Source organism: Urocampus carinirostris, chromosome 4, assembly GCF_059441175.1.
Source record: "Urocampus carinirostris isolate Australia breed hairy pipefish chromosome 4, RoL_Ucar_1.0, whole genome shotgun sequence".
NCBI classification, from domain to species: domain Eukaryota; kingdom Metazoa; phylum Chordata; class Actinopteri; order Syngnathiformes; family Syngnathidae; genus Urocampus; species Urocampus carinirostris.
The window spans coordinates 28,334,464-28,359,041 of record NC_142352.1 but is presented as its reverse complement, the minus strand read 5'-3'; the positions used below and the strand labels follow the sequence as shown (position 1 = coordinate 28,359,041).

The 24,578-nt window shown below is 39.4% G+C and overlaps 1 protein-coding gene across 2 annotated transcripts in view; it reads left to right on the top strand.

Annotated features, from left to right (window-relative positions):
• LOC148367201 (transcription initiation factor TFIID subunit 4) overlaps positions 1–24,578 on the top strand; it is a 156,047-nt gene that overhangs the window by 73,282 nt on the left and 58,187 nt on the right. The gene's annotated exons all lie outside the window — the stretch shown is intronic.

Genomic DNA, 24,578 nt, shown 5'->3' with positions numbered 1-24,578 from the left:
CCTTACTGTATTTTCAGGACTATAAGTCGCTGTTTTTTTTTTTTTTTTTCATATTTTGGCCGGCAGTGCGACTTATACTCCAGTGAGACTTATCTGTGAAATGTTTACCTTATTATTACTGGGTAAAAAATGCACATGTTATTTAAACACTAAGCCGCAAGAGAGTGCTCCAGGTCGGTGTTGATCATTTTAAAATTGCCTGTGAATACATAAACAATACATTCATTTTCCTTAAACTGAGCCAAGTGATTGTTTTTTTGTTTTTGTTTTTTTTTGTTTTTTTTTTTCAATAAAAATGCTCCCTCCATATAATCAACTTATCCCCCAGCTAATCAAATCCCATTTTTATTATATTGTAAAAACAAAATAAATCAACGTGGAGTTGCAGGTGTGCTGATCACAATGTTCCGGCTGCTAATCGATCTCTTTTAAAACAAAACCTGTTGATTTTGATTAGGTACTCATCCCCTTTTTTATTGCATCCAACACAAACATCCACCTTTCCAACTTTGTTTTATCATTGAACATTGAACAGAACATTGTATGCAATTACATTTTGTTTAATTGGCATATAAAGTATTACACTTAAATAAAGAAGACAAAGACTCTCATATCAATATGAAAGGGAATGAGTGAGATAAGTACCAAAAATGTGTTAATGTCTGAAGGTATCGGCTGATTAACAATCTAAATTGAGGAGTTCAGGACCGATTAGTGGCGGGTAGATAAACCACTGCTGTTCCAGGTGATTGTTACAATTTGTAAGCCTAGCTCACTAGCTTTTAAGTAATGTGGAACAGAAATAACTTAACAGGAAAATAGAAGCTTGAGTGCGCTGGAGCTGGAATAGAGTCAAACAAGGTAAGGGTGCAACAAAAAAGTATATGTATTGAGCAACAGCGCAGTAACAGAACTTTGACAAAAATCACAGAACCAGGCCAAGCGACGAGCAGAAGTAGGCCTAACCAAATAACATAAAACGGCTAAGAAGCAAAGCAGCTAACTCAACCTCCAGTAGCCAGTCACTGACTGTATTGCTCTAGCTAAAAGGTTCAAAGGTGGCATAACCCCTCTGACCGAGTGTGGTTCCCTCAACCACTACGGTCACGGGGACACTTTGGTGTGTCTTGGGCAAGTACAGTCTAGTGGCGCCCATCCCTCAACCAGGTCAACAAATATTTCTACCCGGTCTCGAACCGGGGACCTTTCATGTGTTAGGTGAATGTGCTAACCACAGCGCAACAGAAACAAAAAAAGATCCTTTGTGTGGCATGTATATAGGCCTCTGTCTGACATGTTCCAGGGCCTGTGCTTACCAACGTACCAGTTAGTAAGAGTGTGCATCTGGCTTAAAAAGTGTAAACAAAATAGTCAACAAAAAGTATGTCTACCCAAGAGACTGAACAACATAATACACGGTCCTTGTTTACTAAATGGCTGATTGTTAACTGTTCCAACCATTGGCGTGGCAGCAAGTCTTGAGATCTGAAAAACACAAAGCAAAGACAGTGCCACCCAAAGGCAACACATGCCGTAACAGTGATGGAATGAATACTAGACACCTTAGGTAAACATCAGTAGCATTTGTACATGAATTCAGCATTTGTGTCAAAAATAACTTTCCTATAAAGCAAACACATCTACCGTATTTTCCGCTCTATAAGGCGCACATAAAATCAGATTTTTTTAAAAAAAAGCTGACTATGCGCCTTATAATCCGGTGCGCCTTATATATGGATCAATATTGAATTACAAGGTCTCGCAACTTACGGTAAGCAGCCACCGACTCCATTTTTCGCGTAGAAGAAGTAGTGCGCTGTGCATACTGGGAAATATTAAACAACGATTCTCTTTTATTTGTGCGTTTGTATAAAGAACCTGAAATGGCTCCTATTAAGAGACACGCTTACAACGCAGAGTTTAAACTCAAGGCGATCAGTCACGCAGTAGAACACGGGAATAGAGCAGCAGCGAGAGAGTTCAACATTAATGAATCGAACACGAGAGTGGCTCGAGCCGGCAGAATTAAGAGTCCCCCTAGGAACTCGCTAACTGAACAATGGTTCCATGGGTGAATTATGTAAAACCCACTACAACGTTTTACATTCTACAGTTATTATGTTATTGCTTTACTGTTATTGTTTTGCACTTGTTGTTTTTGCACATTACGAGTGTCACTATATTGCGATTGCAACGTTTAATTTACCATCACAGTATCAGACGTTTTTTTGCGTGTTGACTAAATGGAGGAAAAGTAAAATGTTATGCCTTGCTGTTGTTCAAAGATGTTAAAGATGTGTCACGAAAATGCTTTACCTCAGAGAAAATAATACAACGGCTCTTTATTCATTTTGGGAGTGAATAGAGTTGTGGAAAGCTTGTTTGTTATCTATTAATAAAGTTTGACTGACCTATCCGACTGTTTTGTTGACATTCCCTTTAGCGCGGCACCATCTAACGGTTGCATAACGTAACTACATCCTCTACTGTAGCCAAGTCAAGTTAAGTCACATTTATTTATGACGCCCTTAAATCACAAAAATGTCTCGAAGGACTGCACAGGATTACAATTACAAAATTGCACAATTACCTGATCTTAAACCAGCATGCACCTATAGCGCCTTGTAATGGGGTGAGCCTTATGTATGGAAAAAGTTTAAAAATATATCATTCATTGAAGGTGCGCATTATAACACGGTGCGCCTTATAGTGCAAAAAATACGGTTCATGGATTCTCCTTAGACTGAGCCTTGCAGCTGGTTGGTGACCAGTCCAGTTATAACTGAGTTGCACAGTTTTTGAACATGTATTCTACAATGCTCCTCTCATATGATTCACTCCTGCATCGGCTGCACAACTCCACTTTTATATTACATTGTAAAAAAAAACAGAACTGATCACTGATCTATTTAAAAACTCAGAACTGTTATCTTTATTTTTTGCTGATATCATTTATTTTATTAAAAATCATTGCAAACATTCACCTTTCCAATCTTGTTTTGTCATTGAAATGATAGTCTGTATTATTTAGCACCTGGTAAAAAAGTCGTTGATTAAATGAACAAAATGATTTAAATAATAAGCAAAACTACATGAACTATGATATTTATATTTTTTAACTTACTTGTAGGTCGATGAATTAGCATTTATTTTACGTAACATGAGCCTCGACTTATGGCGGCTGATAAAATTATTCGCCGTCTTGCTGGGCAAAAAAATGGTGCGCTTTGGTATCTTTTAGTCTCTGTAGTTTGGATTCCTTTCTTGTGCATTTTAGAACTCATTTTGGGTTGCACTCGACCATTGTTTCCCAACTGGTGGGTCGGGTCCCAAAAGTGTCCCGGGTCTGTTTTCAGTAGGTTGCAGGCCTTTGCCCTGGCAAACTAATGCTAAGAAGAAGAAAAAAGGGAGGGTCGGTTAAATAGTAGATGGGGAAAATCTCCTACTTGATCTCTTCTTCCTGTTAAGTAAATCTGCGCCATCCCAATTGTTTATAGGGACCACATCTCATCTTATTGTGATTTTGTTTGCTTCATTTCCTTTTTCAACAACGATCAAGTTGAAGAAGGAAATAAATAAGAAAATATTGTATTAGTGTTTACCATTAAAGGTTAAGTAAATGTTTTAAACATGTTATATTTCTAACAATTTATACGGTTTTTTTTTTCATTAGGATATTCATCTGTATTATCTACACAAATTATTATTATTGTTCAGGTAGCCGACATGATTTATTATTTTTATTTTAGTTTGTGGCTATTTTTAAGTTTTAAGCTGTCACTTATAAGCAATGTTGGGTTATTTGTTACTTGAAGTCGGGTTTGTAAAAAAGGGTGATATTTTCTACTATCTCTGCTTTAAACTGCACTATCCATGGAATCATTTTCTAGATTTGTGTCACAGCTTGTCATTAGGTGGAATGGTGGGTCTTCAAGTCAGACTCGATGATAACCACTGCACTACACCATAAACAACTTCTTGTGGTCAAATAATACACACTGTACCTTTAACATTGATTTAGAACATTATATGCAAAGCAATCAAATTGTTGTCAAATTGGGACGTGAAAAAGTTCTCTTAGTTATTGCAGTAGACCGCGACTGATCATCTCAAATTAACGAGAAAGGGGATAAGATAATGTAGCAAAGATCGGTTTATGTTAGAATGTAACAGCCAACCAATGTCCTGAATCTGGGAGATGAGAACCAATTATTCGGCTGGTAGATAAATAGGTGCAACCCGAGTCAGAGTAGATTTAATAAACATGAGAAACTTTAGATATCATCATTTGATTGTAGGACATGTACAATCCTCTCTTTAACCAGCTTTTTCACATGAAAAACAAAAACGCATTAGTGTTTGAACATTTCACCAGCACTGTACAAGAGCCAGAGAGCAAATGCGCTCATAAGAGAGAGGGTCGGTCCCGCCTTTTCTTCCGCCGCTGTTTGGCCGAAAGGTCAGATGGGCTATTTCCAAAATGCCCCGCGGTGGAAATCAATGGGCAAATCGCGTAGCTCGCTTCCGGTATGTTGTCACTGTGTCTGTGCGTTTGGTCGGAGAAAGACTTTGGGGAAAGGCTGGGAAGGAGGGCAGGAAGGCCAGTGGAGATATATCATCGTGTCGGCGGCACGAGACACCACGCGGCCAGAGATTCATCATTGCCGCATCTGTGGTCTGCCAGTGAAGACAGGAAAAGAAAGGAAGTGCAATAGAGGCAAGGTGGAAAGCAAGATAGATTGAAAAACCATAAAATGTTTAAGGAAAGCAACTTTTAGCTGGAAAAACACACCTATTATGACAAACCTTGCAGTTGCTTTCTACTTATTCATAAAACTTTTGATGACTTTCAAATATGGAAAAGCACTGGGGCGCCATGGAATTTACACCTAGGCATTCAGCTCCAGTCTGAATCAGTGATGTGTCGTTCGCGAACAATGTGGCTCTCGGAGCCGGCTCTTGGCAGTAAAATGTTCCATTTTCCCATTTTGCGAAGGGCCCTGCACCGCATGAACGTAAAAGCCGGTCTTTTTTTTAACAGAATCTGAGTAAAACAACACTGCATAAACGGAGATAAAGAAAAACAATAATGGGTGGATAATAATAAAAAAGTCAGTGTGATGGAAACTCATCCCAACGTACTGAATCGGCGCGAAATTTGGATCGGGCTAAAGCTCGGGATTAAGATCTTACCTTTTCCCAACTGCGAAAGGCTTGCTTGCTACGGAGTGGTCCGACCTTTCACTATTAAATCAACACAATATATTTCCTGGTACAGCTAGGTCTCTTCAAGTTTAACGGCTTTTGATGCGATCACTTTGGTGGATTACGGCCCCCTAGCCATTATCATGGCCCTATAGAGGGCTTTTGGACACTAACTCAGAATCTGATTGGCTAAACCAAGCTAAGTTGCATAAGCAGCAGGGTTGAAAACTTTGGGGAAAAGTCACTGCTCATAGTCAGGATTTTATGGTATTTATTAAGCATTCATGGACAAAACATAATGAACATTATGTTTACGATAATTTCAGGCCAGCAATGAAAGCCCCCACTCCAGATTTTTGCTAATCACTAGTTAAGACTAATTTTAAATTTGCAAAGAAAACAAAATACTGCTTTGAGTTATTGCACGTTACTTTTTGTGTAATTAAAATAGGTGATAGAAATAAAAATTAGGGCCTTGTTCGAACTCCAATTTTCAAGCCATCCAGATAAAAACCCATAGCTTTTTTGCTGTTTGAGAAAATCAAACAAACCTTTGAATCCAAATTTTGCTGGATGACTTAAAACCATGGCCTGTAAATGCTTGGCAACCAGGCCAGGGAGTACCAATGCCCACTGCCCAAAATTCATCTGAGATAGGTTCCAGCACCCTAGTGTGAGTATAAGAGTCTGAAACATGAATGAATGAGTAGATGAATCAATTTAGACCATATTCAAGATATCAGATATTGGACAGGTCCATCTCAGTTTGAAAAGCTCAAAATAGATCAGTGACCTAACTACATGACCCAAAACCTAAAGTGGTAGACCAACTGCTGTCAGTATCCTAATGGTTACACCCTCAGGACTACATAGTTTTAGTTATTTACGCAAATGTTTAAGCCTCGCCTTCTAGCTTGTTGAACCTTTGTATCCCTTACCAGGAACAGCAAATTATTTCTTGATAGTAGCCATAGGGAGAAAAACAAAGTTTGGACTACAATTGTAGACATTTTATGGGCCTCACACAACTAAATGCTGGCAAAAAAACAGTCAGGAAGTGCAGAACAGGAAGAAATTGTGCACGTTTTTCAACAATAATGACTCCTACAAGCAGGCAATAACTCCTTTCATACTGTAGTTTTGTAAGGCCACGTAAACATATTTAGAAATCAGAATATCTTTTTATTTGGGCTTTGAAAGACCCTAGTTATCGACTTAAGTTAGCAATTTCATTACCGAAAAGCTTTTGGAATACAACAATTGAACGTAGGCATGGTTTTGTCTTATTCTCGTGCTCTGTTCTGTACTCAGTAGAAATAGTTTCTTTTTCCCCACAGTAATAGTGATCACATCCCGACTTGAATACAATGTTTCTCAGAGACATTTTCACAATAATTTATATCTACCCAACGAACTAGTCACAGTCTGTATCTGTACATGCATGGTTTAAATTTGTGATTTGGGCAGTAACCTGAGGAGGGTAGAGTAGCCAAAAATGTTACTCAAGTAAGAGTACTGTTACTTCAGAATAATATTACTCAAATAGAAGTAAAAGGTAGACATCCAAATAATTACTTGAGTGAAATTTAAAAAAGTACTTGGTGAAAAAAAAAACTACTCAACTACTGAGTAACCATAGCGACGTCTTATTTTTGGATTTGTTTTAAACAACCATTGAATCTGTTCATCAAAATATAGAAATCTATACAATAAACAATAAATTACATTCAATTTGAAAATGGAGTACAATAATCAAGGTAAATTGAAGTACTTTAATAAACAATAGAATAATAATAGTATAAATCAAAGAAATGCATTAGGCACAAGTGCCACATTTAGAGTCCCAATCCTGTTTTCACAGGCTCTGCAAGCAGAAGTATGCACAAGAAGAACTTCTATATATTGTGTGTGTCTGTGTTTGTGTTTCAGTCTTTGTGAAAAAAGCTGGGAAGAAAGGAGAAAACAAAAAAGACAGGTTTAAGGGGGTTCCCCTTAATTGGTATATTACCAATAATAATCTAACATTATGCACAAAATTAATGACTAAAAAGATATCCATTATTCTACTAAATTATAACAGCATGTATTGTTTCACTTTACCACAAGATGTCGTTATGGTATGTAACTCATTTAAACTTTGAGTGTTTTTAACACTGAGGAACTTTAATTTAAACTTCAAATAACTCAAAATCTCAAAAGATGTTAATCGTAAATGTTAATTTAAAATATTGACTATTTTGTGCCACAACGAATAAACTATTCGAATTGAGCCAGTTCATTATTGCTTGTCCGCCACTGAGAGACAAATCCTTACTTACGTGGAGGGGACTTGAGTAACAAAGTAACGGGTTCAATGTTGCCTAATGTAGCGGAGTAAAAGCACAGCTTCTTCTTCACAAATTTACTCAAGTAAAAGTAAAATGTAAAGTGATTTAAAAATACTTCTAGAAGTAAAAATCCATCTCTATACTACAAGTCTTAAGGCATGGTCACACAGCCTTTCACGGGCGTATCGAGGCTGAATCACGGCCAGAAATTTCTGCCCGTGAAGCAGACGCTGTTGGATGCTTTGAGATCGCGATACAGACGAGATACAGCAGTGCTTTACACGCGGTAAGAAATTCACACGCGGTTGCCCGCTGGAAAAAGTTTTGTGCTGCTCAAAACTTTAGACCACGGGCGGCACACGTGGTACACACGAGGTAATGACGCGGTACAGATGTGGAACGACGTGCTACGGCCGCGGCCAAGACGTGGTAGGACGCGAAATTTTACCGGGAGCACGGTCATAGCACATTTGTTCTGCGCCTGTATCGTGGTGTTATCACGTGCATTAGCGTGTGTAACGCGTGTAAGCACGGTCAAACGCGATGCAGCCGCGGTTACCCACGATAAGGACACGGAACAGTCGCCGGCGTCTGTTTCGCGGGCATACCGCTGGTAAACGGCGGGTTTAGCCAATTTTGCACATTTTCCACCGCGTCTGCTTCACGGGCAGAAACTTCTGGCCGTGATTCAGCTGCGATATGCCCGTGAAAGGCTGTGTGACCATGCCTTTACAGTGCTTTGGGGCATAAAAATATACCAGATGAGAGAATCTTTGTGTACAGACAATTAATCGGATTACTCAAATGCGTACACATGCACATGTAAAATGACAGAATTAACCCAAGCTCTGCAATTGGAATATTCACAGTCAGACTAAGACCTCAATCGGATTATTGTGCGCGTTTTACAATCATTTTTTTCGTACGGAATTGTGACAATATTCAGTTTCCAATAGGATGATTGCTTGTATTTGCTATGTTTGTCAATATTCGCAAAAATACGGCCCTCAGTGGGATGCAGGCTTTTAAAGACAATTAAAGAGTATTTTAGGCCATTTGAGAGGTAAATCATACTTGCTTTTACATATACCATCATACTCTCACACATGCAACGCTATACTATTTTAGAAACCCAATTATACCTATGCACAAACACTACTACACACTCTTATACACACTGCTATACTCTTTCACATATATACCTTAACACACATGCTACCATACTCACACGCCGTAGTACTATACTCCACACACACTACTTAAGGCTTTCACACACACATACTACTATACTCTCATACACACACTAATATACTTTCACTCTCATGCTGCTATACTCTCACACAAACACTACCATAGACTCTCATAAACACGATTAAACTCTCTCATCGCCACTACTGTTACTTTGTTTTTTTTTCACACCTAGTATTATGTAACCTCTCCGTGTTTTTTTAACTTTTGTTTCTGAAGCGATGCACACTGATTTTTACGTATATTTTATACAGTTTGCTACGAAATTGCTAGTATAGTAGTGTGTGAGAGAGTAAAGTACTGTATGTGAGAGAGTATAGTAGTGTGTGTATGACAGTATAGGAATATGTGAATGAGAGTATAGTGTATAGCATGTGTGAGAATATGACATCATATGTGAGAGCAAGTATGATTTATTTCTCAAACCTCCGTTCATACAAGGGATTGAGCGCATAAAAAGCGTGATTTTTTACACTGACTCCACTCACCCACACCAAGCAGCTCATCACTAATGGCTCAGTGCATGGAGAGGCCATCTTCCTCACCCTTCTCTACTCTTTTTTTGCCCACGGTCATTACTCTTTGCGAGAGTTCTTTCTCGGAGGCCTTTGTCTGAATAATTCTCCTCAAGTGTTTTCTTGCTCGAGGCACCCTGGAAATTCCTTTTGTCCATTCTGAATCACCAGCAAGACTTGAAAAGTCTATGAACCTCCATGGCAGAGTTAATTCTGGCCTGGCTCAACTATGGGATCTCTCATTTTGAATCGGCCTGCTGTTTATATGTTGGAGCCTACGAATTGGCACTGATATTACCGTAACATATGCCCGGAATGAAGATATTTAACCTTGTTGCACGCTTAATGATCAGGCAGTTTTTTTCTGTAAAATCCATGTACATTTCCTCATTTGGCCTGACATCCTCCGCAAGTGACCAGGTCAGCGCAATATCGGGCCACATCCCTCCCACGCTAGTTGCCCCGTCGGGCAATTGGCCTCGCTCTGCTTGAGGCAGGAGGCTACAACGTGTCAAAGGACAGCACATCAGCCTGTGTGGTTTTGGTCTTCTTTGTATTAAGATGGTTATATGTGCAAGTTCATAGGTTCTCCTCCTCTGGCTCGGCAAAAAACAAACAAAACAAAAAAAACGTTCTTGCTTCCGTTAGGCAAGCCTAAGGCAAAAAGGCCAAAACACTCGTTACCCTCCTCCTCCGTCCTCTATCCTCCTCCTCACTCTGCACTGACTTTTAAAGAGAACTACAGTTGTTTTGTATGCTTCACTTCATGGATCTTTGATTAACCTATTTTCCTGACTATAAGGCGCACCCAAAAACCACAAATTGGCCAGAAATCTGAATGTGTGCCTTATAATCAGATGCGCCTCACATGCTGGAAAAAATGTGTACCATAATTGTGCAATCATGTGTCAGGTGCTTGAAATCCTTCAAAAGGCTACAACTATAATGTTGTGCTTGTAAATGCTTGAAATTGTTGCCATGTTTCTAAACAAGTCCGTCTAAAATGACACAAACACTTCTCTCTGTCTGCTTGGGTTTGCCATTGTATTCCTTCTTCCCTCGTGATTCACAACAGCTGTCATTAGTTTGTATGGCATTGTCCTGTGGAGCGTCATTGCCCCATACGGGCCGCATCCAAAAGGCATTCAAACATATGTATTAATGCAAGTAATACGTATCAATTATGGACATCTATTGTGGGCCATGCAAAAAATTAAGGTAGCATTTCCCAGTGCTAAATTGTAATGGGATTTTATTAAGCATCAAGTGTAATTTTTCTTTCAACACCTTCATTGGGGGGGGCTCTGTCTCAAAAACAAATATATTCATGATTTACTTAAGATATAAAAATCATATTCATTGATAAATGCGCACGCAAGATTTAAAACATCCATCCATCTATCCATTATCTGCACTGCTTATCCTCATTAGAGTCGCGGGGTGTGCCGCAGCCCATCCCAGCTATCTTCGGGCCGTGGGCAGGGGACACCCTGAATTGGTTGCCAGCCAGTCACACAGAGGCGGACAACTCACTCACTCATTCACACCTAGGGACAATTTGGACCGGCCAATCAACCTGACATGCATGTTTTTGGAATGTGGGAGGAAACTGGAGTGCCCAGAGAAAACCCACGTAAGCACGGGGAGAACATGCAAAAGCTGTACTGGAAGGCTGGTAGCTGGATTTGAACCCATGACCCCAGAACTCTGCCGCGGACGCGCTAACCACTGCTCTGCCATGCTGACCAGATTTAAAACAGCATATGTAAAATGCAGATACATTTGTGCCTTTGCAACATACATGACACCACATTTTGTCTTTTAATCATATTGAAGAAATTCGAAAATTGTCTTTGAAAGTCATTAAAAATGCTTGAATTTGTATATGAAAAAGGCATACAAAACCTGTATTGATCACTTGATAAATGTTTTCGCTGACTACAGTTGCATACAATTAAATGCAACGGGGATCGACCCTGGATCGAGGCAGGTATAGTGCCGTATCCTATCTACTAGACGAGTGTTTCCCAACTGGTGGGTTTCGGGACCCATTTTCAGTGGGTCGTGGGCCTTTGCCTTGGCAAACTAATGCTAGTTAGAACATATCTGAGTGTCAATGATACTCCTTAACAGGTGAGGCAATCATGATAGAAACCATGTCCAGTTCTCGCATTAATTTCTCCAAACCCACAGCTTTTAAGTACTTCTTCATTTTCTTCTGCTTGAAGTACATAATTTGAGTTGTTTTATATATATATATATATATATATATATATATATATATATATATATATCTCTCATCAGCTGCACCGCTTATCCTCAGTAGGGTCGCGGGGATGCTGGAGCCCATCCCAGCAATCATCGGGCAGTGGGCAGGGGACACCCTGAACTGGTTGCCAGCCAATCGCAGGGCACACGGGGACAGATAACTCACTCGCTCAATCACACCTAGGGACAATTTGGACCAGCCAATTCACCTGAAATGCATGTTTTTGGAAGGTGGGAGGAAACCGGAGTGCCCGGCGGAAACCCACGCAAGCACGGGGAGAACATACAAATGTATATATATATATATATATATATATATATATATATATATATACACACACACACAATAATCTGTGGTCTGTGCAGCCCTTTGAGACTCTTTGTGATTAAGGGCTATACAAATAGACAGTATTTGCACTTTTTCATTTCATGTTGAGTCTGCTGAGAATGATGAAATTGGATTTTGTTAAAAAAATGCCGCTTTTTCTGTGACTTTAAATTGTTTTGATTTTGCTGGTCATTTTGTTTTTTTAAAAAGTAGATGTGAATAGACCCGAGTGACATGGCCGCTTTCTGGTGTCCCATTTCATCTAAAGGGACGAAAGCATGACCAACTTAGGTGCAGAGGTGCCTAACTTGTTTGGGTGTTTGGGCAATTGGGTTGGCCATGGTCCAAACATTTTTGTGTGTGTTTTTTTGCTATTTTTTCCCCTTTTATTTTCTTCGTTATTGTATGTGTTTGTGTTGCTGTCGGTCACCCCTCTTGAGGGATATGACCAAGGTAGTTAGATAGATAGAAATAGATAGAATTTATTCTACTTTCTGTGATTTAAACTGCACAATCTTTTGATCCATTTGATTTTAGAAATGTATTTTTAACTTGAATTTAGCGGTTTCCTGTAATTAGGGTGGGATGTTGGTTTCTGAAGTCAAACCAGTTGAGAATTGGGTTGTTGTCCGGGTTTCGACCCCTGCTCTGTGATTTTTGCTTTGATTAAAAAATGGTATGTTCACATGCATTGAATAGTTGGGTTGAGACCAAGATTTAGGGGTTTTGGACAAATCTGACAAATCAGTTTACATGACCAATGTAAACCCAGTTTTGGAACAGCGTTTGGGAATAACCCGTTTAGCCAGTAAAATTTGTTTCTTTACTACCAGACTTGAGTTCAATGCGGCGCGAATGAAGAAGAAACACAATTATTATGAATCAGTTTATGGATAAACCAGATTAATTTATGTGAATGAGAGCTTATGTTATAAAAGGAGAGGTAACTTTAACCTTCTAAATCGGACTGTCAGCCCCGATAAGAGCGTATTTGGGTTATGTGCGTGTTTCCATGGCCTAAAACAAAGAAACTATTCTAATCTAACAATTTCTTGCATGTACTAGATCAGGGGTGGCGAACACGCGGCTCTAGAGCCGCATGCGGCTCTTGGCCAATAAGAATGCGGCTCTTTGCCTCATCATATTTTCAATATACTGTGGCTCTTTGCCTCGTTTCATGTTTAGTTTTTTTCCCCCTCTTAAAATACACTTGAATCCATCAGAGTTGATAACAAATAATAAATAAAATTTTGAAATTAATTTAGTAGATCTGTTGTTTTTATGCTTATCCGGACTCATAACTGACTGCCAATCATCTGCGTAAGTTACGTCTTATGCCGGTCAGTGCGTGGTGTGGCTCTTTGACTCTCACAGTTAAAAATGTTGACTCTTTGTGTCAAACTTGTTCGCCACCCCTGTACTAGATGATAGTAAACCCAAACTAAAATGAGCAATTGGTTTGCTAGTAAATCTTTTCAGGTATAAAAATAACCCCTAAAGAATTCAGACCTGAATCAAGTCAAGAATCTGTGTACAATTATATTTACTATCTTTATTTTCAAGGTTTGAAATGTAGCCTAAATTTTAAACAGGCTGAATACTTACAAGAGCACCCTAAATATATTGTTTGGAAGTTTCATCATTTGACTCAGGTGTGCCCTGAAATGTGGGCTAGTGCAGGTTGGGTTCTAGCTGAGGCTGCAACTAAATACTATTTACCAACTATTGAAACGATGAGTCAAATAATCGGATATTTTTATTTTTTTATTTTGTTAATTTAGCATGAAGCTGATTTAAAATATGTAGCAAAGATGATAAACAAAATAGAAAATAGGTAGAATGAAAAACATGTTTTATGTAACATACTGCAGATTCGATACAAGTACAAATCTAAAACAAATTGGGCGCAGTAGAGAAATAAATCCATGAATGAACCTCTGTCCATATCTTAGGGACAGCCAAATAAATAATAATTTAAATGTAACTAAACATTTTTTAGCCCTCTAAACAAAGAACAGGCACATTAGTAGGAATAGAACAGTAAATAAAACAAATATTATTTGCATTTTGTGATCAACTGCAAGGTCTGTTACAAAAGAACTTAACAAATCTAGACAAAAATGTAAATGCTTTTACCAACAGATGTTTGTCATTTTAACTTTTTAACAACAGAAGTTTTTTCCTCAGACCGCATGCATTTAATTTCTAATCCGTTTGTCAAGCACAATCTGGCATCACGCTCTTTCATAGCAAAATTTACGCGTATAAAATGTCTAATGCATGTCATCAAAATTGTGTTGCCTCGAATGTTACTTAAATCTTTTCGCAGCAAGCCAGACTCCGTATGGTTCAACTGCCCACGTGCATTTTAAATGTTCGTGTGCAACCGAGCTACTGCCATGATAGGCAAGTTCTGTTTTGTAAAATTTGCAAGTATTTTTTTATTCAGGCAAAAACGCTCCCAAACTTTAAAAGTTTTGATATGCTGCTTGATGTTGGCGCTGCCATTTCTTTATGTTTATGTTACTGCTTGAGACAAAGAGGCTTTCCGGCATGTGCGAATATCAGCAGGGATTTTATTCAGGTTGAGATGCCTTAGTCTGTTGGAAAAATGAGTGAATTCCATTGTCCATTGTCTATTATCAATTTTTGTCGACAATGTTGACTAATCATCTCAGTCCTAGATCTGACCAAGTCGGTGCTGTTTGAAGCCCTTGTGGTTGGTGACACCTGCCCTTAAATTCCTCAAACTAAAAATAGGGACCATTGCAACTTAGTCAAGGCCCTACTGTATTTTTAATATTGTTGCAGCGCTCCTGGAGAGCAAAACTTTGTATTTGTTGCTTTGTTGTCACCATGTGGTCTTGAACTTGATTTTCCCCCCTCATTTCTTTATTTTTCACCTCAAGTCATGTTGTAAGAAACCGAAAAAAACATCACTCTTCTCCTGGCTTCTTTTAAAAGGATACCTTTGGTGCTCCTGTGTGTTTTCCCTCTATTACGAAAGTGCTGTAATGAGAAGGAAAACAAGGAGATTTTTTGTTGCCTCAGAGGGAGAAAGCGACGCATCTTCTCGCCTGTAAGCTCCGCTTTTGTCTTTGCGGCGTTCTGAGCGCTCCTTGGGAAGCTTGAGCGACGAGGGAATTGGGCGCGGCGCCCAAGCGATGCTGGTGGCGAGGTGCCGGGGATGCGTCTCAATTAAGAAAAAAGGAGGGCTGCTTTCACCTTGCAAATCCTTTCTTCCCCAATGGAATTCTGACCTCACACCAACTCTTGTCCCATCTTTGCTTTGTGGTTAAATCCCAAGGTGTCGTCACTGCAGGCGTCCATACGGGGGAAGGAAGGACAAGAGCGGGCCGGCATCGCGTCTGCGTGTTTCCATTAGGTTGTCATGTTGAGCTAATTAGAGAACGGCAACATGATTCACCTTGTTAATTAGGAACGTTTGCGCACCACGTGCCCACCCGGGGGGGCATATAGAGAGAGAGGCTCAGAGGCTGCTTAGTCGCCCACCCTCCATGAAGATACCCCCCCGCCCTTCTCATCTACCTCCCGTTCTTTTTTTTATTTCAAAATGAATAAATCATTGGCCACGTCCTTTTTCTCCGAGTGCGAGTGTGTGAGTTTTCATCTTTCCTGGATGCAAATTAGACGTGATCAATAGAAGGAGAGAGAGAGTAAGAGAGCGGGAGGCGAAGGGTATTGAGCATTGAATCTGAGGAGAAAAAAGGCTGACTGAGACGACGGAGCGAAAGACGACTTAGAAGGACATTTAAAGTGGGAAACTCTACTGACATCAGCGATTATTTTAATGATCTCGGAATGGGACGAATACCTCTCCATCAGTGCATTAGCAGGTCATGCAAATGTTAGTAAAAACAATCCCTTCTGGAGTGCACACGTGCAAACAATTGGGCAGGTTTTGAGCCAGATTTGCATTCTTTTGCTCAGTACCAGTAAAGTGATTGAATATTACGTCTTGTGGTGGTCTGCAACCTTTCCTGTACAACAGTTTCGATGTCTAATAACAGTCTCTTGGCCCGGCTATAATAATAATGATAATAATACAACTCACTTAATCACTAGATTTACAAAACATAGAAAAAGGCATTCAATTTGAACTCATTATCACAACTATTTTTACTCTTTATGTCAACAAAAGCACCGGTAGCTGGAGCAAAAAGGCAGAGGAAGATGCTTTCCATGGCCTACCAATCTGAACTTCTTGACCAGCTAAACTTGCTCTGGAGCCACATCCTGCTCTTTGACACTCCCTAGTGGCTCCCTAGTGCTTTCTTAAAATGTTTGATACTGGAAAAATATATGGTTTCTTTCGGACAGTTCAGTCTGCCAAATCGTCCACATGATGGCCCCAAAGTATCATGTAAAGTAAAGTGTATTCTGTCCTTAATCCGTACATTTGTGCAATAAAATGTCTTTTTGTTTTTAAAATAATTTGACAATACAGAAGTTATTTTTTAGAAAAAAATACATATAAAGTGCAGTACTATTATTTGTTACGTAAATAGTTGAGCCTTTTAATTGGGTTTTGTCTTGAGTAATAAATCGATTAATACATCAATAAATCAATAAAGGTTTCTACTTCGGGGTTTTGACTACTGTGGGCGTTTTTGGAACTTGACCACAGCAAAAATCTATACATTGAAACCATGAACCAATACTATTTACAGGCTGAAGCATTTTTTAAGAAAAAAAGTACTGTGCTTTATTAACGTGTTCTAATGACAAATACCGTCTGTACTGTCAAGCCGTGGGCAGGGGACACCATGAACTGGTTGCCGGCCAGACGCAGGGCACACAGAGACAGACAACTCACTCGTCCATTCACACTTAAGTCCAACTTGGGCTGTTCAATTAACCTGACAAGCATGTTTTTGGAATGTAGGAGGAATTGAACCCTGGACCTCTGCACAATGCGGCTGTGCGGTAACCACCCAGACAAAAATAATAATGTGGCTTAAAAATATTTTTATCATGTCGAGAAGTCCAACTTTGTCGGCAATTGAAAGCCTCTCCCTCTGTCTTTTGGGTCTGGCCTCAGGTGCTTTTGTCGGTCCAGAGCGTTTTCCTGACATACTGGAGAATAAAATAGAATACGATTGTCTTTATTGTTGTTGTTATAAAAATTGTGCAATGACAAAAAAGTGTGCATCATAACAATATGAAGTAGTACCATAACAAACAGCAACAAAAAATACATTCCAAAGTTGCAAGAAATATATTTTTACAGTTTTGTGCACTTGATTAGGGTGGTGATGGCCCTGGGGAAGAAATGGTCTCTGAGCATGTTAGTCCTTGTTTTACGGGACCTCTAGTGCCTACCAGAGGACAACAGGGTGTTTATAATTTGGACGACTCTGTTGTGGTATCGCAAGCCAGCAATGTGTTTTAGACTGTGTAGAGCGCTGCCAATGATCTTTTGGGCTGTGTTGATTACTCTCTGTATTCTATGTTCAATTTTGACTGCAACGCTATTGATGCACTGGCGGACACAGGCAGAAAAGGGGCGGGGAGACCGTTTAGCCAATAAACATCTGCGAAGTTTGGTGACAACTAAACGTAAACCGCAAAAAGTAAACCACCAAGGAGCGAGAGATTACTATACACAATTCATTCCACCAAGTAAAATATGAACTGTTTTTTTCCTGCTGGAAAAGAAATTTGGACTCTCAGTAGGGTCCGATAAGCCTTCAATTGTGCCGTATTCAGGCACTTGTGCTAAGCTTCCTTTGCTGCCCTGCAGTCGCTTGTGACGTCAAGCAGAGCATGCTGTGCTCCGCCAAGGACATCTGTCTGTAAGCGTCTGGGCGGCCGCGAGCCTCCCCTTGGGCTGTGGGGGTGTTAGGGAAATAGGGATGGATGGAAGGAGGTGGGTACTGAAAAGGCTTTGTTAAAAACAGCCTAAGATGGAAGAGTTAGCCATCATGGTGCGCTAAACATATTTCTTTGTGGATTTTATGTACGTTTGCAGTGTTTCCCATATAATTTTTGAGATCCCGTTAGGTGGACTCTCTAGGGGGGTCCAGAGGTATCCCCAGGAGCCTGCCCTGCACCCCACCCCTAGAAGAATTTTTTTAAAAACATACAGTTCAATCTTGGACAAGCCCTTCAAATATGAGAGATTTATTTTTCTTTTTTTTTTCGGGGGACAAGTTACAGGGGAACTGTGCATTTTACTAATTGTAAGATGTATTAAATCAATTATTTTATCATAATCTTCAACTTAAACAAAAGGCGGACAATTGTTTCACCGTTCAAACAAGACACAACATCCGCCTGGTATTTACATGGATGTGATTTTTTTATATATATATATATATATATATATATATATACTGTATGACTCAAAATGACTAGTACCGAATCACCTTTTTTTTCTTTTGAGGCATTTACAATTTAACCCAGTTTTAGTAAAAAAAAAAAAAACTGGCATTCTTTTGTCATATGTTCTTCGTTTAAGTCTTTATTACGCGTTTATCCTGTAGTGCATTGTCTATTCTTGTTGTAGACAATGTTCACTACATTGACAATAAAGACAATTCTTATTCTAATCCCTGGATTTAAAGAAATATTGTCAAGATAAAAAGTATTTTTTTTGAATGAGTGTATTTTTGAGAAATTTCTGGTAATGGCGTACTTGATCTTTGTATGAATCCGACAATAAATAGGACTCTATCCTAGGCAAATGCCCCGGTTTTTACTCCCTCTAAGCGAGACTGATTGGGGAATTGTTTTTCCACATGCTGACCTTTTGTCTATAATTTGACCCTACAAAATGCTGTTTCTTTTAAAAGCCCATGACTGGTATTGTTGCTTTTTAAGGCCCTTTTGCAAACAGGTATTGTCCATATATTGTTGTTGTGTGATGGCTTTAATGAAACTTGACAAATACTGCCTCCTGTCAACAATACTTTATTTATTGAGGTATGACGCACACTCCTAATTTTTGATTAATAATCTATATAAAATTTTGTTTCACTTTTCCCAACTCAAACTAAGCATTGTATGTGAAACGTTGTTGAATACGTGCAGCAATGATTACAATATTTTATTCTAATTGTATAAACTATGACCAAAATACCAACACTAAATTTACAATTTATTCATCTAATGTCTTTCAAAGTCCGTTTTATCATTAGATACACCAATGAGTCTTTTGCCTCGTCATGCATTTTTGCTATTACAGTAATTTTGATCGTGCATTGTGTACTGCATTTTAATTGGCTAAACAGTTGCCCTGCCCCTTTTCTACACGTCAATGACGTCGAAGTCTGAATTGTACACATGCATCAAGGAGCTTGATAAAACTTTTATGTATGTGCAATCTTTTTCATTTTCTAGTTCTCTAAACATCAAATCATGTCAACAAAACGCTCTGCATGGACCCACAAAAGCAGCCAAAGGCAGAGGAAGATGCTTTTTATCATAAACCAATTGTACTTCTTCACCTGCTAACGCTCCTTAGTGGCTCCCTGGATACTTTTCAAAAATGTTGGAACTTAACCTCCGCAAAAAACTATACATTGAAACCATGAACAAATACTATTTACAGGCTGAAGCATTTTCTAAGAAAAAAAGTACTGTACTTTATCAACGTGTTTTAATTACAAATACCCTCTGTACTGTCAAGCTATAATATTACAAATAATTTTGTGGGCTTATTTTGGAAACAATAATCCATCCATCCATTTTCTGCCCAGTTTATCCTTGCTGGAGTAACAGGGGGGAGCTGGAGCCCATCCCGGCTATCTTCGAGCCGTGGGCAGGGGACACCCTGAACTGGTTGCCTGCCAGACGCAGGGCACACAGAGACAGACAACTCACTCGTCCATTCACACTTAAGTCAGATTTGGACTCTTCAATTAACCTGACAAGCATGTTTTTGGAATGTAGGAGGAATTGTACCCTGGTACAATACGGCTGCACGGTAACCACCCAGCCGAAAATAATAATGTGGCTTAAAAATATTTTTACCTTCCTCTATCATGCCGAGAAGTCCAACTTTGTCAGCGATAGAAAGCATCTCCCTCCGTCTTTTTGGTTCGGTCTCAGCTGCTTTTGTCGGTCCAGAGCGTTTTGCTGACATACTGGAGAATAAAATAGAATACGATTGTCTTTATTGTTTTTGGCCAAAAATGTATGGCTAAAGAGCCATAAATAGCAAAATACTTAGATATTTTTTTAATGCCCTACCATAAACTTTAAGACCTGTTTCAGCAAAACCGCCGAACATGCTCCCCAAACAAAAGCTAACTTTTATTTCACTGTGATGTTAAATGATTTGATAAAATTTATGAAATAATAGTAATGCCAGATCCTGTGCACCATATCAACAAATATACCACTTTAAACTTGTCTCTCTCCCACAGTTACTTAACATAATTGAGGCTCATTTTGACCTTCATTTTTTTAATGAATAATGGCTTCAAAACAGGTTACATTCAGCGCAGTGGGCAATTTTTAGAGAGAGGCGAGTGTGCCATGTGTGCAGAGATCTGGCTACCTCTAACTCTCATCCAATCAAATTGGTGTGCTTGGCTGGTGTTTTGTCGGGTGTTAACAGTTTGTTCTGTTGGTTTTTATTATAAAGTGTCTCAAAAGTCAAGTCAAGTCAAATTTATTTATATAGCCCTTAATCACAAAAATGTCTCAAAGGACTGCACAGGATTACAATGATACAATTACCTGATCTTAAACCAACATGCGGGCAAGGAACAACTCAAAACCTCAGCGTGAGGAAAAGGAGAAGCCTTGAGAAGGGACCTCACAAGTGGTATCCCCCTTCCAGTATGACCAGGGTGAATTACATTTAGCATTACAGTACACAAACATAGTAAACACTAGGTAACATGTTGAAAATTTGTCCGGAAAGTGCATGACAGCAGCAACGCCCCCAGCCTGTAAACTAGTCCAGAAAGTCTATGACGGCCAAAACGCAGCTTCCCATCTCTGCCAGCTGGTCCATGCAGGCATTGACATGCTTCAGGTCAAACGCTGGTCCGCTGACTCATCTCAAATCGTCCTTCTCCTTCGTATCACCACCAGGCAGGCAGTCGGAAAAAGACAGTACAGAATATGAGGTGGGCATCAATCATAAGCTTTGGAATAGAAGTGTGTCTTAAGCCTCGAGTTAAAAACTTCCATTGAGGTTGCAGATCTTATCTCAATAAGTTACTCAATATTAATCCTGATATAACTATTACAGTGATTCTCAAATAAGTTAAAAAATATCCACAACCGTGGCTGCAATCCATTGTCTGAGGAGGCTTGACCAGGCACAATGGCACCAGATTGAAATCATAATTGTCTCCCAAGCATCGTGAGTGACTGGAAGGTTGGATGGGGCTAAGGAGGGCTTGCAGATGGCAAAAAGGAGGTCTTCATTTATCGTAGGGTCATAAATCTAAAAATGCCGGCAGTTGCTGTGGGCGCTGGAAGCTCATGCCTGGTGCCAACTGCCAGGCTGGGGTGCCGGCATCCTGGTGCCATCAGTAAGAAAGCTCACTCCCTCGCTCACTCTCGCTGTCTTGTCTGTTCACTCACTCTTTTTGCGGAAGGATTCTTTAAGGTCAGACCTACGAAGATTTGCATGTCGTTTAGGACACTGGTTCTCAACTGGTCTGACTTCAGGACCCACCATTCAACCTTAATCACAAACTGCGACCCAAATCAACAATTACATTCCACAAACGTATCCAATGAAATTATTGTTCAGTTTAAAGCAGAGATAGTAGAATACATTCACATTTTTGCCCAAAAACAAAATGACCAGCAAAACCAACGCTAAAATTATTAGATTTTTAAACCACTTTACCGTCCAGCGGACACTTGTACATCATTTTTGTGTTTTGCAACTGATTCCCTCTTTGAGTTGAGCGTTGTTGTCACGCTTTTTCACTTCCCCCCTTATGACTAACTTCCTTGGAAACCATTACTATGGGCAGAAAAAGGAAATAAAACCCACAAAATCACAATGAAATGAGATGCGGTGGCTCTCAAAGCTATTTGAACAGTCCCAATCGACTGATGAGGAAAGAGAGATGGAGTAGGGCATTATCGCCATTTACTATGTAATTGACCCATCCGTTTTTTTCTTCTTCACATTATTTTGCCTGGGCAAATGCCAAGGCATTGAAAAGGGATCAATGACCAACTTTTGGTCATCATCAGACTAACTTTAGTCACAGTAACAAATGTTTTTGATTTTATTGTCCCAGAAGAATATTGTCAGAAATTAAACCAGTCCGTGGTGCTGTTGCCTCGCAAAGTCTTGAGATTCTGAACAGCATGTTAAGAAAGGCATTGTGGGAGGTAATTTGGTTGTACTAAACCAGGGGTCGGGAACCTTTTTGACTCAAAGAGCCATAAAAGCAAAAAATATTAATTTTATTTTGGGAAAGAGCCACACCATATATTATGAGACAAATTTACTAAATTGCTAAACCCGCGCCCCAGACAAAAGCTTAGTCTTCAGCACATTTATTTTTGATGATTTGATAAAAATTATGAAAAGAGAATAATGCCAGAGCCCCTGTCCCAAATTCAACAAACAGACCACTTTAAACTTGTCTCTTTCTTGCAATTACTCAAGATCGGTTAAACTCCTTTTGACCCTTTTTTTCATACATATTGGTTTCAAAACCAGATGCAAGCATTTATTTTGTAAAAACGTCACAACATTCTGAGAATAGGGAGCCTTATGTGCTTACCTTTGGCGAGAGATGGGAGGGAATGCTTGTACTTTTTGCATAGCTCCACCCATCCCTCCCACTCACCCAATCAAATGACTAAGTTCTCTTCCGGTGTTTTGGCGTATTTACAGTTCTGTGGATTCATCATAAAGTATCTGAACACTGAACACAGATTATATAGTGAACTTTTAAATAAAGGATTCTTTAGCGTTGTACAGCCAAAACGAGTTTTTTTCCCCTTTTTTTGTGTGACACCTTGACTGTAAATTGTAGTGAAAAACGTGCCCTATATATACTGCGAAGTGTTTCCTTTACATTTAGCTTTGGTTTGGCTTTACGTGTACCTGATTAGGATAGACATTCCCGGTTTTGAACAAAATGGAGAAATTTTGCATGCAATCAAATTGGTCTCTGAGCCACAGATACTCATAGAAAGAGCCATATATGGCTCGCGAGCCATAGGTTCCCGACCCCTGTACTAAACTGAATAAAAACAATAGCATTGTGGGAAGTAATTTGGTTGTCCTGAAAGATAAAAGCATGCCCGCACGTATCGCACATCTCATCACTAACTTTCTCAGGACCCATTATTATGGGCAGAAAAAGTGAACAAAACCAACAGAAATCACAATGAAAAGAGATGTAGAGACCAGATCTCATACATGCGGATTGACTGAACAGATAGAAGAGATCAAGCAGGGCATTATCGCCATCTACTGTTAAGGAGTGTAATTGACCTTTCGTTTTGCCTTCTTTAAGCATTATTTTGCCAAGCAAAGGCCTGCGAACCACTGAAAAACGGACTGTGACCCACTTTTAGGTCCCGACCTACCAGTTGGGAATTGCGAAACTAACAACGCTTAGTTAAAACTTGTTTAATTCATATTCATATTTTTGGCTTCCCAAAACACACATGCATATATACATATATATATATATATATATATATATATATATATATATATATATATATATATATATAATATACTTTTTCCTTATTTGTTGATGCACATTTAAAATAAACCAGAGCAAATTTCCAAGTTGGAGGTCAGCATTCCCTTGACTGACATTAGTCAGATTGATGGTACACATTTGTGACCTTTTGCCAGTGGATTTTTGGCAAAAATGGTTTCTTGCGTAGCTGTAGGCTATTGGACTCACTCTGGAGAAAACATGCACACAGATATTTAGTTTCTTTCTTGTTAACTGTAACCTGTTTATTCAACTGTCTCCTAACTCATTTAAATGTGTAGGGTTAGATATATTTCAATATGTTGTCTTTTTGAAATCATAATTTAATTCAATTTGTTCAATTTATTGCCCAGTGTAGAGCAGCTGTGCCGTTCACACGACCCACTGAGCTGCTTAAATTACCATTTTTTTAGTGTAGGCTACAATTTTATTCAAACAATTTATTTTTGTGTTTATGATTTTTTTGCCTGTCTTTCTTTCTGCCATTATCCTGCCTTGACGTGTTGTCAGTGCATCTGAATTTCTCAACAGTTCCACTGTGCTAAATGTGAAGTGGCAACACCCTAAAGGCCAAGCCTGGCCAGCGGGCTTCCAAGGAAGAAATATCACAGGCAACTGCATGCACATTTTAGATCCTACTTTGTACACCAAAGCAAGCTTTTTTTTACTATCAGTAAATTCCGCTTCTCCACGCCCACCACCACAGCCGATCCGACCACGTTTGCAAATAGCGTTCCCTGGCCAAACTCATGCTGGGAGATAACATAAAAGAACATGGGAGAAATGAAAGCGCACATTGATTGAAATACAATTCGCCTCAGCCCCAGCGGGCAGGCGCACAGGCAGGCTAGTGGGTACGCATTTGGGATGGGCGATACTGGGATCGTTGGTATCGATCCGATCCAAGTAGCTACAGGGGAGCAGCGATCGACAGCGATCTGATACTGACACTTTTTGCTTGGAAATGTCATGATTATTAAATAATTGAACCACACCCCCTTGA